Genomic DNA, 23199 nt, shown 5'->3' with positions numbered 1-23199 from the left:
CCTTGAAGGAGATGTCTCCAGTCCTCGCACGCAGGTTTGATGGCCAGAAGTTCTCACTCAATCACAGAATAATTCTTTTGACTGGGGTTTAGAGTTTTGGAGAGATATGCCACAGGGTGTTCGACTCCGTCATGCTCTTGTAGTAGGACTGCTCCCACTGCATCAGTTGATGCATCGGCTTCCACTATGAACTTCTTGGATTGATCTGGTTGCTTCAGTATGAGGGCTGAGCAAAATTTCCCTTTCAATCTTCTGAATGCCTCTTCAGCTTCCAAAGACCACTGAAAGGGTAGTTGGTCTTTCTCGAGAAGAGAAGTGATGGGAACCACTGTAGAAGAAAAGTCCTTGATGAATTTGCGATAAAAGTTGGCGAATCCCAGAAATCTCTGAACCTCCTTCACAAAAGAAGGAGAAGGCCAGTCGGAGATTGCAGAAATCTTCTTGGGATCCATGTGAACACCATCACTGGAAAGTATAAATCCCAAATAAGGAACCGAGGATACCTGAAAAAGACATTTACTAGGTTTGACCAATAGATGATTATTTTGAAGACATCTGAGCACTTCATGTAGGCGAGTGGAATGTTCTTGGACGGATTTGGAGAAGACAAGGATATCATCCAAGTAAATGATGACCGAATGGAATAGTAAGTCTGAAAAGGTCCAGTCCATAAACCATTGAAACACTGCAGGCGCATTGACTAAGCCAAAGGGCATTACCTTATATTCGTAGAGCCCGTACGGGGTTCTAAAGGCGGTCTTCCATTCATCTCTGGCACGGATGCGCAGGAGATGATATGCGTTCCGTAGATCCTGTTTGGTAAAAATCTCTGCCACTTTGACAGCCTAGAGTATGTCTGAGATTAGGGGCATGGGATACCCGTCTCTGATGGTGACCTTGTTGAGTCTGCGATAGTCAATGCAGGGCCGGAGCTCCTCAGAATCTTTTTTTGAGATAAAAAATATTGAAGCCCCAGCTGGTGATTTGGAATGTTGAATTAAACCATTCTTGAGATTGGCATCCAGATATTGTCGAAGAACCAATTTCTCTTTGAGGGACAAGGAAAACATCCTACTGAATGGTATTAAGGCCTCCGGAATAAGGTCAATAGCACAGTCCTCAGGGCGGTGGGGGGAGCGGGGGGTAAATCATGTTCCACCTTCTCAGGAAATACTTGGGAATACTCCGAAAATTGAGGTGGTACAGAGTGAAAGTTTCGAATTTGAGACTCTATGGTTTGCAAAACAGCAGTCTGATATCGCTGAGAAGCCAAACACGACTGACTGCCGTAGGAAGAGAGAAAACTGAGGGTATTGGTGGCCCAGTCGATAGTTGGATTGTGACGACGGAGCCACGAGATGCCCAAAATTACAGGGAAGTGAGCTGCCCTAATGATATCAAACGACATCTCTTCCTTGTGATCCTGAATGGCAACCTGGATGGCTTCAGTGGAGTGGGTGATGGGACCTGAACAGAGGGGAGTGCCATCCACTCCTTCAACCTTGAGGTCTTCTTTATTCTGAACTCGTTGGATACCCATCTTGTTGGCCCAAACGGTGTCCATAAAGCTTCCCGCTGCACCACAATCTATGAGTGCCAGTGTGTCAACGGAATTCTGACCCCAGGACAGATGCAGGGATACCACCATTAGGTGAGCGTCTTCATTCTGGCGAGAGGGGGCTATAGACAAGGGTACATAGGGACCCTTATTCACTCCTCGAACCGTGGTCCCATCAAGGTTCGAGGCACCGCGTTTCCCGAACGTCTCGGTGGGACATCGGGACAATCACGGAGTAGATGAGAGGCAGATCCCCAATACATGCAGAGACCTGCTTCACGGCGTCTTTCTTTCTTTCTTCCGGAGTGAGAGGCGATCTCATAGTGCCGATCTCCATGGGTTCCTCTTTAGAGAGACCTGGGGAAGCAGGAGTGGTACACGAAGGACTGGGAAGACTGAAGGCCCCTCTGGCCTTCTTCTTTTCTTGCTTCCTTTCGTTGATGCGATGCTCAATTTGTAGAGTAACTGACAACGACTCAGCGAAAGAAGCCGGACGAGGAATTCTCGCAAGTTCATCCTTCAATTCCTCCTTAAATCCTCTCCGGAAGATGGTAAATTGGGCTTTTTCCTGCCAATTAGCTTCTGTGGAAAGTTGTTTGAACTTGGTGATGTACGATAAGAGATCCATCTGCCCTTGATGGACTTCCAACAATTCTTCACAAGCCCTATACTTGATTTCTGGCCTTTCAAAAGTCTGTTTAAACTTTTCAAGGAAAGCACTCCAGTCCCTCAAAATAGGGTCATCTGCCGTAACAAAGGGACTCGCCCAGGCCAGTGCGTTCCCCGACAAATTATAAACCAAAAACCCGACCTTACTTAGATCGGTGGAAAAGGTTGTAGGCCGAAAGGCAAATTGTATGTTACACGCCCCAATGAACTCCTTAAGCCGCTTCGACGAACCGTCATACTTTCCGGATGACAGTGGCATTGGAGGAAGATCCGTATTGCGGGATTCACGAATTGCCACTAACTGTCGGAGTACATTGTTCTCTGCCTTGATATTCTTTAACTCCTGGTTTAAGTTTCTCTCCTCCATATTCAAGGACTGAACAGCCGCTATCAGCTCTTGGACTTGTTCAGCGGTCGCCAATGCGGGAGCTTTCTGGCCTTGCAAGCTGTCAGGTAAGTCAACTTCAATCTCTGAATAATTTTTCTCACTCTCTTCCTCACCTGAAGATAAAGTGGGAGATGCTTTCCTCTTCTTCTTTTCTCTCACTGCTGATTTCTTTTTATGCAGGTATGGCAGACCGGGGAATGACGCCAGAATGGTTACTGGAAAAATACCCAGAAACCAGAGGCCCCGGATCCGCAGCCGCCAGAAGGGGAAAAAGCTGCGAAGGCAGAAAACCCTGGTTTTGGTGTGTCAGTGATGGTCTTCCGGACACACAGGTAAGCAGTCAATACACAAACAGAATGGCTCCACTCCATAATATTGAAGCGGGAGACGGGAGAGGAAGAATGAGCAGAAATCCAGGTAAGTTAGAAGAGGTCGGGGAAGAGCCGGGCCGGAAAGCCAGAGATCGCGGGGAAGGCAGGATGAAGCCAAGAGGTAACGGGAAACCCTGAAAGGAGGGAGTAGTATAGGAGAGGCAGAAAAGGGGAAAAAGGTAAGGCGAAGGGCGCCACAGAGAAGGGCTTAACAGAGCCAAGAGGAAAACTCACGGGAGCGCTGGCATCGAAGGAGGAAGGCACACAGTTGCAACGCGTCCGCTGCCAGCAGAGGACTGCTGAAAAGCCGGCGGTGGCGGCCATGACAGAAGGAAAGACTAGACCGCTGCAAAAGCTGCGGCACAACGTAGTGGAGCAATTCTATGGCGACTGCGTCGCCATCGGTCCCATACCCTCACATAGAAGGGGCGCATGACAAGTATAGCCTTTTCTTGGCCCACGTTTCCAAAATAGAAAAGGCAAAGGAATACTTGCCGGGCTATGCCTCTTTCACCTTTAAGACTGGGATCACTTCTGGTTTAGTAGCAGTGTGGGGCTGAGTAGGCGTTTCAGACACTGTACTCCTGCAGAGCACTAGTCATTTCGTCACAGTCTTTGGTTTTGCTTTTCATCCGTTTCCCTTTACTGACCCTTAAATCTTTAACAAGGAGCCTCTCTACATTTGTTTAATTGCAGTATTTGTCTCACCTGGTGATTCTGCGTCTTTATAGGAACTGGGCGTCATCAACGCCATGTAGTATTCAGTGGTGTCGGCACCCTTCTAGGTTCAGCAGTGAACCCTTCTAGGTTCATTTACATTGTTTCCTGGCTCTACTCAGCAGGTACCTTCCCGCTACAGTTACTATCAGAATTCTAAGGTTGCCAGTCTGCAAATGAACACGGAGAACTTCATGGCAGTTCTCGGTTCCATCACCCACATTTATCAGGCAGTTGGCAGAGTCTGCAAATACTTACAGTTGAGAGTTGGGGTCTTTAATGTCCATGATGGGATAGCAAACCTGCAGGATCCCACTCCATCCACACTCAGGGAGGATCATTAGGAAGCGACCAGACCCCCAGAGTCCATGGTGTTTTGCTCCCCACCCACTAGGATTGGGAGTTCGGGGAACTCACTAGCTTCACAAACACATTGCCCCACTACCTGCATTTATTCTGTTGGATCTTCATGGGATTTAACAATGCCATTAAGAAATTGAAAGTTCTCTACTACCTTAGAAAGATTAACCCAGATATTAGGCTAAAATAAAAGGCTCCAATATGTGAAGTAGAACATTCGGCCAAACAAAAATGGGGACTTTCCACCCAGATTCCCAGCAATCAGATGGGACAGATGCACTGCCCCCGGTGTGAATACCTGTTAATTTCTGTGAGACATGGCTTTTATTTTACAGGATTGACACAATTTACACAACTTTCACCCCCAGGCACAATCTAGTCTCCGTAAAAATGATAACTAACCGTCTTTATGACCACACTCTTTTTAAGGGGTTGCTGCATAAGAAAACTCCTCTCGAAGTTGCAAGAAGTGGAAATACAATCCAGACGTAATGTTCACTAGACAAACTAAAAACTCATTAGGTAACAGCTTGAATGCCACCTGATTTTAAATTCTTCAAAGGACAGACCAGTTGCAGTATCGGGGGAAGCATTAAAACTGTAATCCGTAATAGAAAAATATGTTTATACCACGAAGCTAGCAGAAAGGCAATGATAAGACTGGAGAGAGATCGAAGAGTTGGAGAAGCATTACAGAGATAAGCCCATTAAAGAGACACACAAGCCCAATTCTGATATTTAACTTTGCATTCTGAAACATGTAGTCCGGTATTCCCCCGCTACAAGTCCCAGAATGCAAGGTAAAAGCAGGACTGAACTAGAGTTTCCCAAATGGAATGGATAATTATGGCATGCATGGTCCACATAATTTAATACACAAGTAGGCAATTTTTCTGAACAGTACTTTCTATGAATCTGGTCATAATTCAGGCATACTACTAGTTGAGGCAGACAACTTGAAATACTGCACCCATTAAGGGAAAACAGGGGGCCTGGTGACACACCAAGATGGTTTAAAAGTGAATTTTTTTCTATATTGATCTTCATAGTGCAGGATTCCCGAGAGCGAGCCGAGCAGAACATCCAAAGTTAAGCCATGATGTGGCAACCTAAACGATCAGGCCAATCTCTGATGAGTAGACAAAAGAAACCATTACAAATCTTCGAAATGGCAAGGCCTAGGACCCGCACTGCTTCACAGCAAAGTAATAGAAGTAATTTGCTCCCTCACTAATACCCAGGTATCGCCCGACTGTCAGCTCTACAAGGGAAGCCACGATAGTCTTGATACTGTAGCTGGAGGTAAATGTACACTTCTCTACATACGAGTGTGAACTCCATGCTGAACACAGACCTTAACATTACACAAAGGGCCTTGCTATGGTACAAATCATATGAGAACGGCAATGCATTTGATTTGAAAAGAGGCAAATGGCCATCTTGCCTTTGCATCAACTGAAGCAGAGATGGAGTGGCCTTACCATTTTACAACGATGTGGGAATGTGGTGATAATCATACATTCATATCACTCAATTCATCAACCTCATTAGTGTATCCGAAGGTCGGTCACCATGCTTTTGAGAGAGATCCTTGTAAATATTTAAAGCTGACCTACACCAAACATGAGTAACATATGGCAAAGTGCTGTTGTGTAGCACCCTTCTGCCAAAATTGTTGGCCTCTTTGCATGCAGTCCTGTAAAAGGGGTGTAGGGGCACTCATGATAGTGGGAAAAGCGAGGAGTTGAAAGGCTGGTGTTGGCAATTGCAAGTTGGAAACACCCATTACCTATGTGCCAAGTGTGGAGTCTGCTGTGTTTGCACAGGTAAATGCGCTTTGGGGTGTTAGCTGCAAGGGCAGTCCGAGAGTTAAGATGACAGTTGTAGACAGATTTGGGTGGGGTTAAGGTGTTGATAGGTAAAGGGTAGAGTATGAATCTGCGTTTTGTGTGTTAGACGTAATGGGCCGTCTCTCAAGCAGTGTATCTGTTGTAAAACACGTGTAGATTTAGCAGTGAGTAATTAGTGAGGGATGCATAGGTCGTAAGGGTGTTTTGGGTTGCCGTTTGATGATTTCTTAGGAGTGTTCACCATGGGGAGGTTAGAGAAAGAGAAAAAAGGAGTTGTAAGTCGGACACTAGGAGGAGGAGGAGGAGGAGATGGGAAGAAGATAGCAGGGTGGAAGGAACCACCAAGAGAAGGCTAGCAGAAACACTTGAGGGGAAGTTTGAAATGGTCCTCACAAGGCAGGCTGTGAATGATTGCCATCTGGCAAGGGTGGTAAAAGCACTAACATTTTTGATTTATATTAAAGATAAAATGACGTGGGTAATCCATTTTCAGACTGTGTGATCTGCTAAGCAGCCGCCCACTTTCAATACACTCCATGCCAAATGCATACTGTACACATGTGACCTGCTCTATCAGTATTTTGATCTTCAGCTCCTGCTCTCCAGTGACATGGAGCAGATTTAGAGGTCACAGGTGCCCTATTTGACAGGTTCTGTAGTATCAAAACCACTTCAGTGCAGAGGTTGCATTTAAGTCTACACCCGTTTCAAAACCATAATGATTATGCTAAACTAACCCCTTGTAGCAGGATAAGCCCTTTAAGTGCCATGGGTTCTTCCCCCCAGTGCCAAGGCCTTTTTGGGTGATTTTGGTATGTCGCCATTCAATGCCTTTTAACTTTTTTGTTACTTGAGAAATCTTGGCCAAATTGGGCCCCTTTTTCCCCCACATGTAGGCGGTCATAACGCCACCCAGGAATCCTAGGTTGCTGTAGGGGGGTCAGACAAAATAACATAACCAAAAAGGGAGACAATGTGTTTTCTTTTCAAAAATGCCTATAAAATGATATACAAAGAAGCCTGTGCTTTTTTCCTTGCAAGATCTAGAAACAAATGGTTTGCTGTGCTGAATGCCCTAATTTCCTGGCTTTCAAGAACAGGTTGAGTGGAAACGAAAAAACCAAATTTTAATGTGGTTATCAACCGTTTTGTGAGAGGTAGGCGATTTTGGCCATTTTTGCCAATGGGACATGCGTGGACCGAATGGAAGAAAAGGGTAGGAAAGCCGAATTGAAGGACAGAAAGGCATACATTTCTGAAAAGTAGACAAAATTCCAAGCTTAGGAAGGGGTGATTTGCACAGGTCGGGCAACAACTAGGTTGGGGAAAATGCCATAGTTTGGGGAAAAAGTGGGAAAATGACCGGAAAAAAAAGGTATGTGATTGACATGGTTGGCTTGGTACGGCAATGGCTTCTATGAATTTTGAGAAAACAATGCTCCGCTACATACCCCCCGACTCTTGCAGTTAGGAAAGCACACATTTTTTGTAGTATTTCACAAAACAAGCAATACCACAAGCCAAACACTGAGACATGGTAAACAGGAGTTTTATGCTTACGGCCTGAACAGACTTACTTAGCATGTGTAAATCAGGAAAACCAATGTGGTGAGGAACGGCATGCACACATTTGTTGAAAGAGCACAGGCAGACCCTTTCAAGGGCAGGTGACTTGTGCAGGTTACAAAAGTGTATGGTGCCTAAAGCAGCGACTAAACGTAGGACACATTTGGGAAATGAAAGGGTTGTGTGACAAAGGGCGCCAGCCAATGGGTCGAAATGTTATGAAAATCATACAAACACAACAAATGTCATACCTTCCCACGTTCCGACAGGTGTCCCGATGAAAACGGCATCTCATATGTGTAGGTGCACCTACAAGGGCGCCAAGTCTTTTCCGACAGCTGAATTTCACGATTTTGCCAGATGGGCACACCATACAGATATGGGCTGAGGGTGTACAAGCCACCAAGGAAAACAGGGAACCCCATGCATTTCCGAAAAGTGGACATCCTTGGGAATTCGCAGCGATCTGACTTGCGCAAATCGGCCAAAGAAATTATTACCTTGAAAGTCCGAAATGTGGCGAAAAAACTCCCAATTTCTGCACATTTCACTTGGCTCACCCATCGAAACACGCCGCCAACAACACATGGCCTACCTTCCCGCGTTCCCACACGTGTCCAGATGAAAACAGTACCTCGCGTGCGGGTGCACCTATCTGGTCGCCAAGGGGAAAGCCTAAAACACCCCTAACCCCAACTCATGTTTTCATCACTCAAACCACTTTGAACTGAATTTGAACTGTGTTAGCCGCTGTCGAACCACGAGAACCTGCAATGTTGACTTTGGCACACACCATCGAACGTCCAACCAATGTTGCTGCATCATCGAACCAGCTCCATGCACAGTCCACCAGCAGAGCCTCATCCCCTGTCCAGCTCGAGCACCTGCGCACCGTGTAGACTACTTCGAACCACTGCGTCACGGAATCATGCATTAAACTGCCATTAGTTTGCATCGGATCTCGACTCGAATTGCTGGAACATCGCCACTAACCAGCGGTACTCATAGTTTTGAATCACACTAGATCCTGGCGATCCATCAACCTTCACTGCTCACCTAAACCTTTGAGCTGCACAGTGCACTACTCGAACCCGACTCAATGCTGACTTGCCGACTGGGAATAATGCAACTCACCGCTCCCATCCCCAGTTAGACCCGCAACCATAGCATCTCGAAGCCTGATTCAACCCCATTAAACTGCCTGAGAAATGGTATCAGGTACTATTGAGAGCCCCTGTCCCCCACTGGTTAATTTTTGGGGCCTGTGATGAATCGTTTGATTCAGTCACTTCTACCCAGGGAGGAGCCTCTCCCTGTGAGGCTAGGGAGGTGAGCCTGCTATGCAATACCCTTCTTAGGCGTAGAGGCAAGTGGGACCTCACCAGGAGTGACTCCCCCTGTGAGCACAAGGGCTCCTGTTCTGATGACGAACTCCCTAACCAGCCCATCTATAATTCAGTAGCAACACACACCCTTACAAAACATGAAGAGCAAGCTGATGCTTGTTATTGTCATGTAGAAACCTTAAGTAAACGTGAAAATAAATACTTAACTAAGACTGAGACGATGAAGACCATGGGTAATACAGAGTACTCATCTAACAGAGATGAAAGACTTTGACACTCTGCCAGGGACGTCCCACATCAGCGTCATAGATCAGAGGGAAGGAGACCTAAGGTGGAGAAAAGCCCAGGAGTTTCAAGTCAGCTTTGCGATCAAAGCTGAAGGAAACAGGGACGTGCAGTTTCCAAACATGGAAGGAAGCTGCAGTCCCTATATTCTATATCGGTATGGAAGTCGCGGACTCTATTTGGGAAATCATTATTGGAGCACTGATATTCATCCCAGTAAGCATTAAGTGGTGGAGAAGAGTGAGACTTATTACTGGAACACTCATAGTCGTCCCAGTAACTAAAAAGAGGTGGAGGAGAGTGAAAATCATGATGGAAACAGTCCTACTTGACCCAGCCAGGAAAAAAAGATAGACATTGAGTAGGGAAAAAGGTACAAGTTTAAGGAACAAGAAAAGAGAGAAGAACCATATTGAAAGGGAGAAAAAGTGTAAAGGACACAGTTGAGAAACTGAACAGCCTTATTTCTGAACTTTATGACTTGATGAAAGTAGTTACCAAGAAATACCTTTGAATACGTTACTAAAGTGAACTTGCTGAAAAGCAGACCACAGGAGAAGGGGGTCATTTGCCTGTGCCTTAGTTGTTTTGATAGTGGCAGGGACAGGTTAGATTCATTTGGATAGAGGACAACTCTTCCTTTTGGACTCACTGACGAGCACCCTAGTAAGTGTTAGGTAGGAAAAATGCATAGCTTAGGGAATTATTAGTTTTACTTTTCTTTTAACAAAGAATATTCCAAAATGGAAGACCAGAGTCATTGTCCTTCTTCTGACCTGTCACAGACCCCAATGACTGGTTAAGGCCCTTGTGCATATTTTCTTTCAGAAAACATATCCTTTGTGTGACATTATTGCAATTCTTGCCTTGTTCCTCCCTGCAAAGGTATCCAGCGTGCCAACACACATTTATTCTGCATTTTCTGTCTTCTTTTACAAGAGTGGGATTTTATTAATTGTGTGGATGATTTGTTAAATTAAAGTATATATATGTTTATAAAACTTTGATTGGACATGCAATTATTTTAGAACTTGTGTAGTATTGACGTATGGCTTGCTACGGTCTTACGTTCACACCCCTTGTAAGAGTACAGCCTTTCCTTGGCAAACTTTACAGTAAAAGACGAAGGAGGTATATCTCTTGGCTGTCCCTGTTTTACCTGATACTGTTAGTTTGTAGAATTGTGGGGGCTGAGTAGGTGGTTTAGCCACTGCTCATCCTCGTACTCCACAAAGCATTAGTCATTTTGGCACACAGGTGGAGAACAGACTGGAAATGCAATGGGGAGGACCCTGTTGCGAAGAAAGGTGGAGGTAGTGTAGAAGATGTAGGAGAGGACAGCAGGTAAAGGAGAGATCCCGTTAGGCGCAAGATCGTTGTGACCCACTGAAGCACTAGACGAGGATGGAGTGTTGGAGAAGAGGACCAGGTCCCTTAGAGGGAGGTAATGAAGAAGATGAAGGAAAGCCTCTGTGTAAACCTCATGTTGCTAGACTTATGGTGAGAGTTTTGGGGGCGTTGTCCATCGCTCTCCAGCCCTTAACCAGTTTATGTTAAGGTGAAGAGGGCAGGTGCATGTACAGCCCCATAACCCAAGGACAGGGACCATCCCAGAACAGAGGACAGTTATTCGTAAACGTTCCGGTAGCATTTTCTTAACTCCCCCAACCCTATAAAGATCCATAATAAACCTCTGGTTAAACATAACTCCATGTGTTGGTTTCATATTGATGTGACTCTGTGAAATGACACAGAACAGGGTGGATTCCCCTCGAAGGTGTAGTTAAAAAATGTTCAGTTCACTTGAAAGATTAGGAGCTGGTATGATTTTTTTTTTATGTGGGGGCATTAGCAGTTGCAGTGCCATAGGCGTGCCCAGGGAGTAGCCTGGGGTGACACGTGCTAGCCCTGGAATCTGATTGGCCACCCCAGGTGCCACACCATTATCCTAAACTATGATCATTATCTGGCGGCACTTTTATAGGTGCAATTCAGTCTTAAACCTAAGAAGCAGTAATGTGCCAGAGTAGTGTCTAGCCTGCCAAAAACCCAGAGAAAGGTTTTGCTTTTGAGCGGGGCTGTTATCGTGGAGTACCAGCTGCCAATAAATCAGTAGAAGAGCGGTCGGTCAAACGCACGTCAAGAAGTCTCTGGGGATTCCGGGCTACATTTGTTGTGCCTGGTCTTATCTCGCTAGAGGCTACCTGTCGCTCGTGAAAGATGCGAGTAGAAATGATACACATACTGTGTCAAACGTAAAAAGGTTTTAGCTGTAGTAAACTAAACCGTTTCCTCCATCATTTTTGCTTGCTAGCAAACCTGTCATCACCGTTTGGTTATTGTCAACGATGCTAACGTTAGCTATGTCATTTGACACAATGAATAACTAACACGATTGCTTAAACACCCACCCATCCAGTCCGCCCCCATATGGAAACAATGCAATAGTGTGTATCAGTTATTAGTTTTGCACATCACTTTCATTCATGCACACATAATTAAATGTATTGTGCAAGATCTACAGTGAGATGAGTCATGCGACTATTACACTATGAAAATAAATCATTCAGGAATTCTTCAAATGAAAGAAATCCAAAACAGAATAGCAAGACCGAGCAGCCAGCAGTGCTAGCCAGTCAGAGGATGGGAGCCAGCTTGACACTGGAAGGGATATCCAGCAGGAGCCTCCAGCTTTAGCTATACACAGGGGTACCTCACATCCTGATACTTGCAGATTTGTCTTTAGAAAGTACTTTATCATTGGTAATATCAGTGACATTGTGGTTAATTGCCAGTCATTGAAACTAAAGCTGAAACAAGTTAATTATATGCGTAAAAGTGCAATATTCATTATTTCATTTTAGTCACATGGGTTGGATACCATACCACTTAGCCTACTTAGAAAAAGGCTGATTTTATTATCATTCTGATGACAACTTTATGTGTTTTTGTAGACTCCGACAATGATACTGGAGATGAAGGCTCTTCAGCTCCACCTGCCCCGCAGGGTATGTATGCATTTGCCTTCTTTAAAATGTTATCTGCTTTGATTTAGGATAGGGATGTTTCGCTTATGCTATACTTACATACAGTGGCTTATAATGTCATTCATGAAAAAGCCCACATTGTATCAATAATACACGTTTAAATAAGCTAAATATGACTAATTTCACATTTCAATAAATTGATACAATTGTTTAAATACCTGTATTGCTTCAGGTGTGTCAAGTCAGCCACTAAAATACGATACTGACAATGTGAACCATACAGCAGTACCAGCAGGCCATGCAGTGTCAAGAGCGGATAGTGATCTAGCAGCCCTTGTTGCCTAGCGTGGGCCACATGGTATGACTTCATATTTCATTTTTCATATAAAATGTGTTGTACTTCATAAATTCTTTCATCTGTATTCTCAGCAAGTCACATCTGTGACTTACACGACACTTGCAATAGTGGATTATCACGCTTTTGTCACTTTCAGCTATTTTACAGTCAAGAGCAGCAGGTTCCACTCAACCTCGTTTAAAGATTTTTTCCAAAAACCATCCAAGGTGAGAAGAGAAGGTCGTTCAATTCATTGTGGTATAACCTGCATTCATGGCTTGAAGACTCGCAAAGGAAAGATTCAGCATACTTTTATGCATGTTGACACTTTGCCCTGCCTAATGCGTTGTAATCTATTTTCACCTCAGAATCAGGTTTTCGCATTGGAAAAAAGCAATGTTCAAAGATGGTGGCTTTAAGTTACAGGAGAAATCTGAGTCTCACATCCATGCCATGTTTGCTTGGAATGAGCACAAGTGGGTAATAGATTCTTCTATATTATACATGACTAACAAAGAGTACAGAAAGATCGTTGAAGAGAGTCGCAGTTACATTAAAACAGTTGTAGATGTACCGCTTTTGACAGCAACACAGAATATGGCACAAAGAGGTCACCGTGAACATGAAGAATCTGAAAACAAAGGGAATTTCTTAGAAACGATCACTAAACACAATCCTATGATAGCCAAATAAATGAAGGCACAAGGCAATGCAAAATTGACGAGCAATACAATACAGAATACAATTCTGCAGTGCTTAGCAAGTAAGTATGGTGAGTGATTCAATTGTGAAAGAAGTGAAGGAGAGTGAGGTATTCTCTGTCATTGCTGATGAGAGCAAAGATCTGCAAAAGAAGGCACAGCTGTCATTAGTAGTTCGATATTACTACAGCAGGGCTGTGCATGAACGTTTTCTTGATTTCCAACATGCCCAACATCTAGATGCTAAGGGGCTGAGGGAAGTGATCATTCAGTGTTTAGAAAGTTATGACCTTCAGTACAAATCGAATCTTGTAGGATAAGGTCAAGAGGGGGCCTCAGTGATGAACGGCAAACACTCAGGTGCGGCAGCCAGAATTAAGACGGAGGCAAAAAATTCGTTTTATCTCTACTGTAATGCACACTGTCTGAACTTGGTCTTAGTTGACACTGTGACGTCAGTACCAGACGCGGATTGCTTCTTCTCGCTGCTTGAGAAGCTCTATGTGAATATGTCAGGATCTTGCCTGCATCATGAATGGCTGGATCTTCAAAAAGAGATTTATGGTGGCCATCATAGGGAGTTATTTATTTATTTATTTATTACATTTATATAGCACACATGCAGCCCAGGGGCATTGTGGCGCTGTTACTTGTAAGGAGACTTAGTTACACTGGGTACAGGTTGTGCCTTGGGTTACAGTAAGGCAGGGACCTGTGATCGGCTATAGGTGGTATCATACAACATAATACATCATACATGTTATTCATGAGAACTTGGACATATGGTGTTGGTTAGGTGAACAGGGTAGTTTTCATGGCTTTACGAAAAGCAGTCAGTGAAGGTTCAGATCGCAGGGAGGTGGGAAGGGTGTTCCAGTGTAAGGCAGCAAGGTAAGAGAAGCTGGAGCCCCTTGCTCTGGCTTTTTTTACCCTAGGTACTGAAAGCATGTTTGCATAGGGTGACCTAGTGGGTATTGCGGAGGAGACCGGGTGGATTCTCTGGGATAGGTGCACTGGGGCTGCGAGGTGGACGCATTTGTGGGTGATGCTTAGCGCTTTCAGTATGATCCTTTCCTTTGTGGGGAGCCAATGGGACGCTTTTCTGGCAGCGGTGATGTGCTCTCTCTTGGCAATGCCTTTTGCAGCACGTAGGGCACTGTTCTGGATTACTTGCAGCCTCTCAAGGTTTTTGTTGGAGGTCCCTAGGAAAAGAACATTACAGTACTCTAGCCGCAAACCAGTTATGGCTCTGGCTATGTTGGTGCATGTGTCTTTTGACAGAAAAGGCCTGATTGCGTTGAGGAGTTTTGCATGCTAAGCAGCAGAGGAGGCAATGGCGTTTACTTGTCTGGTCATGGATAAGTTGGAGTCTAGATAGATGCCTAATGTTTTTACCGTGTCTAGTACTGGGATTCTGATTGAGTCAATGGTAAAGTGACTAAACTGGGCGTTAAGTTTCTTGAGGGTGTCAGGGGAGCCTACGAGTAAGAGCTCAGTTTTGTCAGAGTTAAGGCAGAGCCCGTTGATAGCCATGCAGATTTGGATTGCGTTATATATGTTGTTGAGAGTTGTGCAGTCAGTGACATAGTCGCCTGTCAGTTTGAGAAGGATCTGAGTGTCGTCGGCGTAGTTGGTGTAAGAGATGTCCATGGCGTCAAGGATGAGGAAGAGGGGGCGGGTGAAGATGTTATAAAGGGTAGGGGAGAGGCAGGAGCCTTGGGGCACACCACATAGCATGATGGTGGGTGACGCAGTGGCTAGGTCAGAGAAGACCTGCATGGTCCTGCCTTGGAGGAAGGAGGTGATCCATGTGGTGACTTCTTGGGAGAAGTTGGCTGTGGAGGTGAGGTGATGGCAGAGGATGTCGTGATCTACAAGATCAAAAGCTGCTGAGAGATCGAGGAGAAGGAGTAGGACAGGTTTGCCTCGGTCCCTTGCATCATCCATTTGGTTTTTGAGGTCGAGTAGGGCGGTCTCTGTCCTGTGCCTAGGGCGAAAGCCGGATTGTCTCAGTCCTAGGAGGTTGTGCTCTTCGAGGAAGTGCTGGACCTGCAGGTAGGCTGCTTTGTCTAGAATCTTGAGGAGGAATGGGACTGTGGTGATGGGGCGGTAGTTATTGGGGGAGGTGGGGTCAAGTGTAGGTTTTTTTTGAGAGGTCGGACCCATGCTTCCTTGAGGCATGAGGGGACTCTTCCTGTGGTGAAGGAGGCGTTGACAAAGGCTGTTAGGAAAGGAGCCAGGGTGTCTGCGCAGTATTTGATGATGGAGGCAGGGCAAGGGTCACCTTTGCAATTGGAGGGTTTTATGTTTTTCATGATGTTGATCAGGTCTTTCTCCTGGATGGGTTTGAATGAGAAGGTGGGTGGGGCCACTATGGGTGAAGGGAGGGGTGGGGTTGGGGAGGGGGTACGGGGGGAGAGAGCGCTAGTTTGATGTTCAGAATTTTGGCTTGGAGATAGCTAATCTTATTACGCATGGCTGTTTGGATGTCATCACACCATGCTTTATCCTTGGTGAAGTTTTGGGGGGTGGGTGTAGGGGTCTCAAGTTCCCTAAATATGGCGAACATTTCCTTGGTGTTCGATTTGGCCTCAGCGATTCTATCTTCAAATGATTTAGCTTTGGCTTTGATGATGGCTTTCTTATATTCATTTGCAAGGGATTTGAAGTTAAGTTTGTCTTTATCTTCCTGAGATGTTTGCCATTGAGCTAGTGCTGCTCGTTTGTCTGTGCGCAGTTTTAGAAGGTCTTGGGTGAACCACGCGTTGGTGTGTCTAGTGGGTTTGGTTTTGCGCGGTTTAAGTGGGGCGATAGCATTGATTGCTGCCGTAATAGCAGTATCGTAGTTTTTGGCCAGGGTTTGTGTGTCTTTGGAGAAGGGGCTCTGAAGGCAGGTCCCTGTAAGAAGGGTATGAGTCTTTCTTTGGTCAGTTGGCGGGCACTTCTCGTGAGAGCTGGTGGTAAGGGTTGGGGGGGGTGGTATGTGGTTGAGGTGGTGGGGATGTACAAAAACACTTTGACCCAAGATGGGTATGTACAGCGTTGGTTGCAGGAACTTGATGGAAAGGTTACCAACTGTTGTGTGTTCGTCAAAATATAAACACAGAAAATCATAGAGACAGATCCATTGATGCTCAAGGTTTGCTTGCACATATTGACCTCACATTCATAGGTCTCCTTGCAACCTGCCCGAAAATGATTCGGTAACACAAAGCTGCTTTCTGACCTGCTACAGTCACCCTGAGTTAATTTATCTATGGCAGTAGACATGGTGGAGTAATTTCACAATGCATTTCAGTAGTACAGTATTGAGACATTTAGTGATCAACTGTGGCACGACACTGACGAAACAGCCAAACAGTCCAATAAAGCTGTTGAGAATGGTGGGATGAGATCACAGAAAGTTCGCTCCAAACTTGGTGGGCCTTATGTGACATGCACTATAGGCCAGCGCAAGGGTAATGATGGCATAGATGCATTCAGACAGACTACTCAAACCCATCCTTGACTCCATTATTGGTGATATAGAAAAAGGTTTAATAATTTTGTATTTATAATGAAAGTTATACAGGCCGTAAACCCTAAAAACAGTAAGTTCCTTCAAGACGTTCAGGTATTTGGTTTGGTGACATGTATGGTTGCAATCATGAAGATCTTACTCATGACCGTCACATGGCTACGAGAATTTTGAAAAGGAAGGCTCAGAATGGGGCGGTGCAGTTGCCAAACATTATAGACTTTACTGTTTTTTTTAGAACCGTATCAAGAGGTGTTTCTTGAGCTCTTCAGGATGTGCAAAATAGTTGTAGCCCTTCCAGTCAGCGGTAGTGCCTGTGAGCAGAGCCTTTCAGCTCTAAAGCTCATTAAAATTCATTTGCGGACAACCATGGTATATGGCAGTGTGAGCCATTTAGGTGTGCTAAGCATCTATGCCTTCGGGCTGCAGTGCGCTTTACAAACTTAAAAAATAAATAAATAAAAATTGAATCAAGAAGAGCTAAGGCATTGAACATGGATGACTTCATAAATGTGTTTGCAAACCAACACAAGAACAGGCAAATTGAACAGTTTTTAATGTATCCTGGGCTGTGCTGCAAGAAGGCAGCTAGTATCTTTTGTAGCAAACCAAGCACATATCAAGATAGAAGTTTAATAGTGCTGGAAGCGTTGCTTTATCAAAACAGTATGCTGAGATGGCCAATTGCAACAAATAATAATAATAATAATTTGCATTTATATAGCACTACGAACCCTCAGGCATCTGAGCGCTGCTTATTACCTACGGTACGACTTCTGTAGAATGAAAGGCTGAATTTGGCCCTGCCGGGATTCGAACCTACACCGCTGGATGTGAAAGCGAACGCTCTACTCACTGTGCTATCTGACCGGACATGTCATGAGTGTGATTGGCTGCTGTGTTGTTGGGTCCAAACATACCATTTATATAACATTTTACCAAAGCGTTATAAAGGTATCAACATTCGTTTAGAGCTCAAACATTTTGATTAAGGTATTACCAACACACCACGTGACCTGCCTTATGATTAACAAGTGTTCTTCCATTAACAATACACATGTTTCTAAACTGGTGAAATGGTTTGTTCCTCGTACCTGTAGTTGTTTGCATCACTGGCCTCAAACCTGAATGTTACCTGTTGCGTTATTCTTATTTATTTCTTAGCAGATTAGATATTTAATAAGTCGTGTTACAGTGTTGAAACAAGATTTGTTGGTTTGTTAGGAGAGGTGCAAGTCTTTTGTTGTAAACTAAGCTAGTCTGATTTCCGGTCTATCTGTTGGTAATGTTATTACAGTGTCTGTTCTTCAAACAATTTGTCAATTAAATATTTTGGTCCACCCAGGGCTCATTTATATTATTTTTGTTGTTGGCACTTTATACTGTTAATGTATTGTTGAATCTGCATTGTTTTCTTTTGTAAGTAGCCTACTATTGGAAGTACAATTTCTTTAAATAAAATATGTAAGATTTGTATGGTAACACTCTGTTGTGATTGGTAGTACATTTTATCTTTTAAAAAAAAAACTTTAAACACATGTAAGGCACTAATGTTAGTAATTAAAGTAGACATGGGTAGTGGAGACAAAGAGGGTCTTTACGAGTAACACGGTCTGGAAAGAATGCTGGTAAAACGGCCGGTACTACCGGCTCCAGCATTTTTTCCAGAAAGGATTACTCAGCCTGCTGGTAGGGGCAGTGAACTACCGGCAGGCCCGAATTGTCGGGAGTTCATGCCCCTACCGGTAGAAAAATCGCTGAAGCACGGCACTGTTAGTACCAGTGCTTCAGTGGTTCCCATTCCATGGAGTTCTGTGGAATGGGAACTTACCAGGAGTCTGAGGGGGGGTGTCTTACTTCATGCTACCACTGCATAAGTCAGTGCCTACTTGGGCCACCCCAGTCAAAACGTGACACGCCACAGAAGTGCACTGGTGTAAGGCAAGGAGGGAAATGGAGAAGGCATGCAGACTGAGCAACTGTGGTTGTGCAGAGCACAGTGGTGAGATATGTAAGAAGCCAAGTGACAGGACAATTGCAAGACTAGATTTAAAGAAACAAGTAGCAGGTATTTGAAGGATTTGTCATAGAAAGTCAACCGGCATAGAGATGGTGGAGGGAGATGGGGGAATACCAGTGGACAAGCAGTGACATTGGGAATTGTGCCAAGCTGGGTGAAGGTGTAAAGAGGGAGCACAAGAGAAGCCTCAAGCAGTAGTTAATCCAGTTGAGGTTCCAGAGCAGACATAGGGTTTTGATAGAGGATTCATAAGGAGATGGCAGAACTTCCTGATTTTTGGCAGGTTGATATTTGCAGCAGTTGGGGTTAGAGGGGAGAGTAGTAATGGAGTTTAAGGTCTGCGTCAAAAAGACCAAAAGGTTTGCAAATTTGAGGCAGTGGGTAAGAAGGTTGAGAGGGAAATGATATTGGTGAGAGGAGTGGGGCATTGAGGGCTGGGAGATAGATTAATTTTGTTTTAAAGGATTTGAGCACAAGACTGCAAAGTGCCATTCAGTGTCGGATGACAAAAAGACTGCAGGAGATCATCAAAAGAAGTTCAGGAGCGAGGGAAAGAGAGAAAATGATCTAAGTGTCATTGGCAAAAAGGTAATTAGAGAATCCGAAGATTGAGATGAGTTTCTATTGGGACGAGGTGTAGAGGATGAAGAGAAGTTAGCTGACAACCGAGTCTTGTGGGACACCCACTGGCAGAGGTGTACAATCCTATGTATCCATGTTTCAAGAGGTGGAGAATGGACAATATGAGAGGTAGGATGCGACCCAAGCAAGTGAAGTGTTCTGGATCTGAATGTTAGAGAGCATCTGAAAGAGATAGGGTTGGTGGACAGTGTCAAAGGCTGAAGAAACATCAAGGAGGATAAGCATAGAGGTGAGTTTTCTATGATTAGCAAAAATAAGGAGGTTTGAGGCATGAGCAAGGGCCAGATCAATGAAGTGGAGGCCACAGAAACCAGACTGAAGAAAGTCGTCAAATTCATTCAAGAAGTTGGTAATTGTGTAACATATTATCTGTTCTAGGACTTTAGAGTGGTATGAGAGAAGGGAGACAGGCCGATAGTGGGCATGTTAGGTGAAGAAAAGATTGTTTTAAGGATATGGAGAACAGCTGTCCCCCGGTGAGGAAGTTCAAGCTGGAGAGGCAGATGTTTATAGATAGGAGCAGGTTATAAGTGGAAGTTAATGTATGATTTGTGGTGCCAATATCCTCTTGTGTGGCGTTAACTTTCCATAGAAAGAGTGAATGTAGTGGGAGAGGTTGAAGAGAAGGTGCAAAGGCAGATAGGGTGCAGGTGATAGGTGGCAGCGAGAACAGAGCATTGGGCAAGGGGGTTCGAGCATAGTGAGGGTGTCACAGATCTTCAAGAATTTAGATGAATATAAACAGCTAAGTCCTCACCTGAGAAATAGGAGGAAATAGCATGGGGGCAACGTCAAAGATTACAAGGTCTAGGAGAGTTTTGAAGGGTGAGAGCTGTGATGAAGGGGATTTTTCATTTTTAATACATTTATATTGATGAAATTGCATTTTATTAAACAACAAAAAGAAAGAAACAAGAAAATTAGGGACAGGCGATGTGGAGTGGTGGGGGTAGGAGGGAAGAGTAAATGAGTTGGAGGTGGACTAGGGAGACCCTGGAAAAAAGAGATGTCTGCGAAGAAAGGTGCCAGGGTCATGAAAATAAGGCTGTTAATCTGTAAACTGGCAGATATATGCCTAAGTGACAAATCAGACTACACGGAATCCTGGTCATGGCCTAGGTCAGGCTACACAGGAGATAAAATAGGGGTTGTCTCAATTTCGTAGACCCTCATCTATAATACCCAGCTCACTTAGTCAGGTAGCACAAGTCTCCTATGTATATTGTTTGAATGTTTCAACCATACTTCGATGCCAGATGCTCTGGAGGATGGATCAGGTAACTGCACAAACTACACTCTCTGTGCTCTTCCACAACCTCATTTCCAAGAATTGATGCTGGATGCCTTTCTTTTATACTCTTATGTTGTGCCCTCATTTGCACAACGGGTGGGGGGTCGGGTCTCATTTTGCAGGGAAAACCTTTAAGAAGACGAGCTGCCAACTTGCATCAGCATGGAGTGGTTTTAGTGATTTGCATCCATCATGGCTTCCTCTTCTGAGGTCTGCAAATACCTGTTGCTTTCTGCTGTACATAGGGCAGAACAGGCAGCAGATTATTAGCCAAGGAGCCTGTCAAGTTTGGGGAGGGGGAATGATTTTCTCATTTATTTATAAAAAACACTTTCAGCAGAGTAGCAGATTGGCTCTGGGACAGGGTGAATGAAAGCTTTGGTTTTACAGACGTACTGTTATAGATGGTTTTAGCAAAGGCAAGACATTTGGCATTTGCTTTTCAGAATCCCTAAAGACATTCAATCTACTTTTGATAGCCACTCCAAGGAATAAATCAACCGCAACGCAATTCAAGATACAATAATGATTAATTGCTTTTCATTTTTATAAATCATGCTTACTGTGATGTGATTTCAGAGAAGATGACCACATCTATTATTCTGTGCACCAAGCTCCAGGAAAGCATGAGGTGGATACAAAGAAAAGCAGACATCCAGGCTGCACGCTAACCCAACATTTGCTTTTAATGAGCACTTTGGATAAGAGTGACTTCTGTGTGGAAGCTTGCCTCCATCTTAGGCTGTAAATATGGGGGGGTGGGTGGGGGAAGTCAGGATGGCACTAAACAAGTTGTCCCTTCTCTCTGAACTGTCATTCCTCCCTACTCTGTTCCCCATCATTTATCTATTTAATTACCTTTTTGCTCACTTTTGCAGCCTTTAGTGATGGTCAACCCCATATTTTTGTTAACTTTTCTAATGCATCTCCCAGGCCCTATACATTTCTCTCTTGCCCATCTCCCCATATCTATCCTGAGATTCCCTTGTTTCATCTATTCCTTTTACACATGCCTTGCTTTATAAATCAGTTGTCTTTTAATGCCCCTCTCTTTGCTGTCCACCTTTTCTGAGCTCTATATTCCACTGAGACTGCAGTAGCCATAAATATAATATGCTTTCATGTCAAATGCAAAAGGCTATTGCTAGGGTATTGAGGTTGTATTGTTGTAACTAATGATTAAATGCAATGTTGCCGTGTGGATGCGAATGTGGATTCATATGCATTGTTTTATAAAACGCCAAAAAGATTCTGGATTAAAACTACAAACACACAGGCACATGTAAGGAAAGGTATGAGAAATTGGAGGAGAGGATAGCCAGAAAAAGGAGGGAAGGTTGCAGGAAGGGAGGAACAATGACACTGCACCAAAAGACAGAGGGATGGCGGAAGAACCAGGGACGTGGAGGAACAGACGGTGGGAAATGAGTGCAGATTAAGAGGGACATTTCAGCACTGGTCATATACATGGAGGCGTACTGCAGCGCCAGGCGGGGGTTAGGGGAGAGGAAGTAGGTGCAGAGGGAGAAGTGCACTGCAGGTCTTGGCAGAGAAAAATTGTGGGGGAAGCAGTCGAGAGAAAGAAGCACTGTAAGCCCCAGAAGAGCTGGGTGAAGCAGGTGTTGGAGAGGTGCACTACAGATCTGGGTAAATAGGTGGGGACCATATAGATGAGGGCTGTCTCTGATCTTTTGAGGTTAGGGAACGGGGTTGGGGGCCCAGCTTCTCCAGTAGGAGGGTTTTAGTGTTATGCAGGCCAGAAGATAGTCTCTCTTCTCCCTGTAGTCTCTTTAGGAGAGTTGTCTGGTCTCTCAGGTGTGGATCTGGTTGGAGGCAAATTGCCAGTCTCTATAGGGTTGTTAATAGTTCACGGTTTTGCAGGCACTGATGTTCTGAGGTGTTTGAGAAGGGGGGTCCTGGTGTTCAGTTGCTGTTCTGAATGGGGTGTAGTGTGCTAACATTGTTCTCTCTAAAAGGCTGTAGTTGGACTCTGCAGGCAGGTAGGGCCAGACTCTGCAGGCGGCTTGGTCGATTAGAATGGGGCGATTATTTTCTCTGGGGGCTGTCACCGATGAGCATTTCTTTGCATAGTTCTGTAGTTTGTGGGTGCTCCAGGCTGGTATTGTGAGGTTCCTTTTTTTGTCTAAATGTATGGCAGTGTTATTTTTGGGTCCACTCTGGCTGCGTTGGATCTGGTGGGCTCTGCCTGTCTGCTATCTTTGGTGGGAGCATGTCTTATGTGGTATCCTGAATACAGGTGGGCGTTGAACTCATGTGGTTAGCTGAGGCTCAGTCTTTCGATGAGTCTTTATAATTGCCTATGGCAGGCTATTTTTGGTTGGTGCCATTCTTTTATAAGGTAAGAGTTCACCATGAGGAATTCCTTATTTTATCAGTCAACCTCACCCCACACATTTCACAGAGTATAATAAGATACTGCTGACAACTCTGTGCATGTTCCCAAATACTGAATTCTCTGCTCAGGATCCATGCTCCTCCTTTGGCCACAAACAACCCAGATAGTGTTCATGTACCACTGTACGAGATGCACCTGACACACATTGGACAGCGTTGTATGCCCAGTGTACAATAGG

At 44.6% G+C, this 23199-nt stretch overlaps 1 protein-coding gene across 6 annotated transcripts in view; it reads right to left on the bottom strand.

Moving 5' to 3' along the window:
- STXBP5 (syntaxin binding protein 5) overlaps window positions 1–23199 on the bottom strand; it is a 2430573-nt gene that overhangs the window by 49018 nt on the left and 2358356 nt on the right. The window lies entirely within an intron of this gene.

The sequence above is a fragment of the Ambystoma mexicanum genome, chromosome 4p (assembly GCF_040938575.1).
Source record: "Ambystoma mexicanum isolate Mex_15411 chromosome 4p, UKY_AmexF1_1, whole genome shotgun sequence".
Taxonomy (NCBI): Eukaryota; Metazoa; Chordata; class Amphibia; order Caudata; family Ambystomatidae; genus Ambystoma; species Ambystoma mexicanum.
This window is presented reverse-complemented; position numbering and strand designations above follow the sequence as displayed.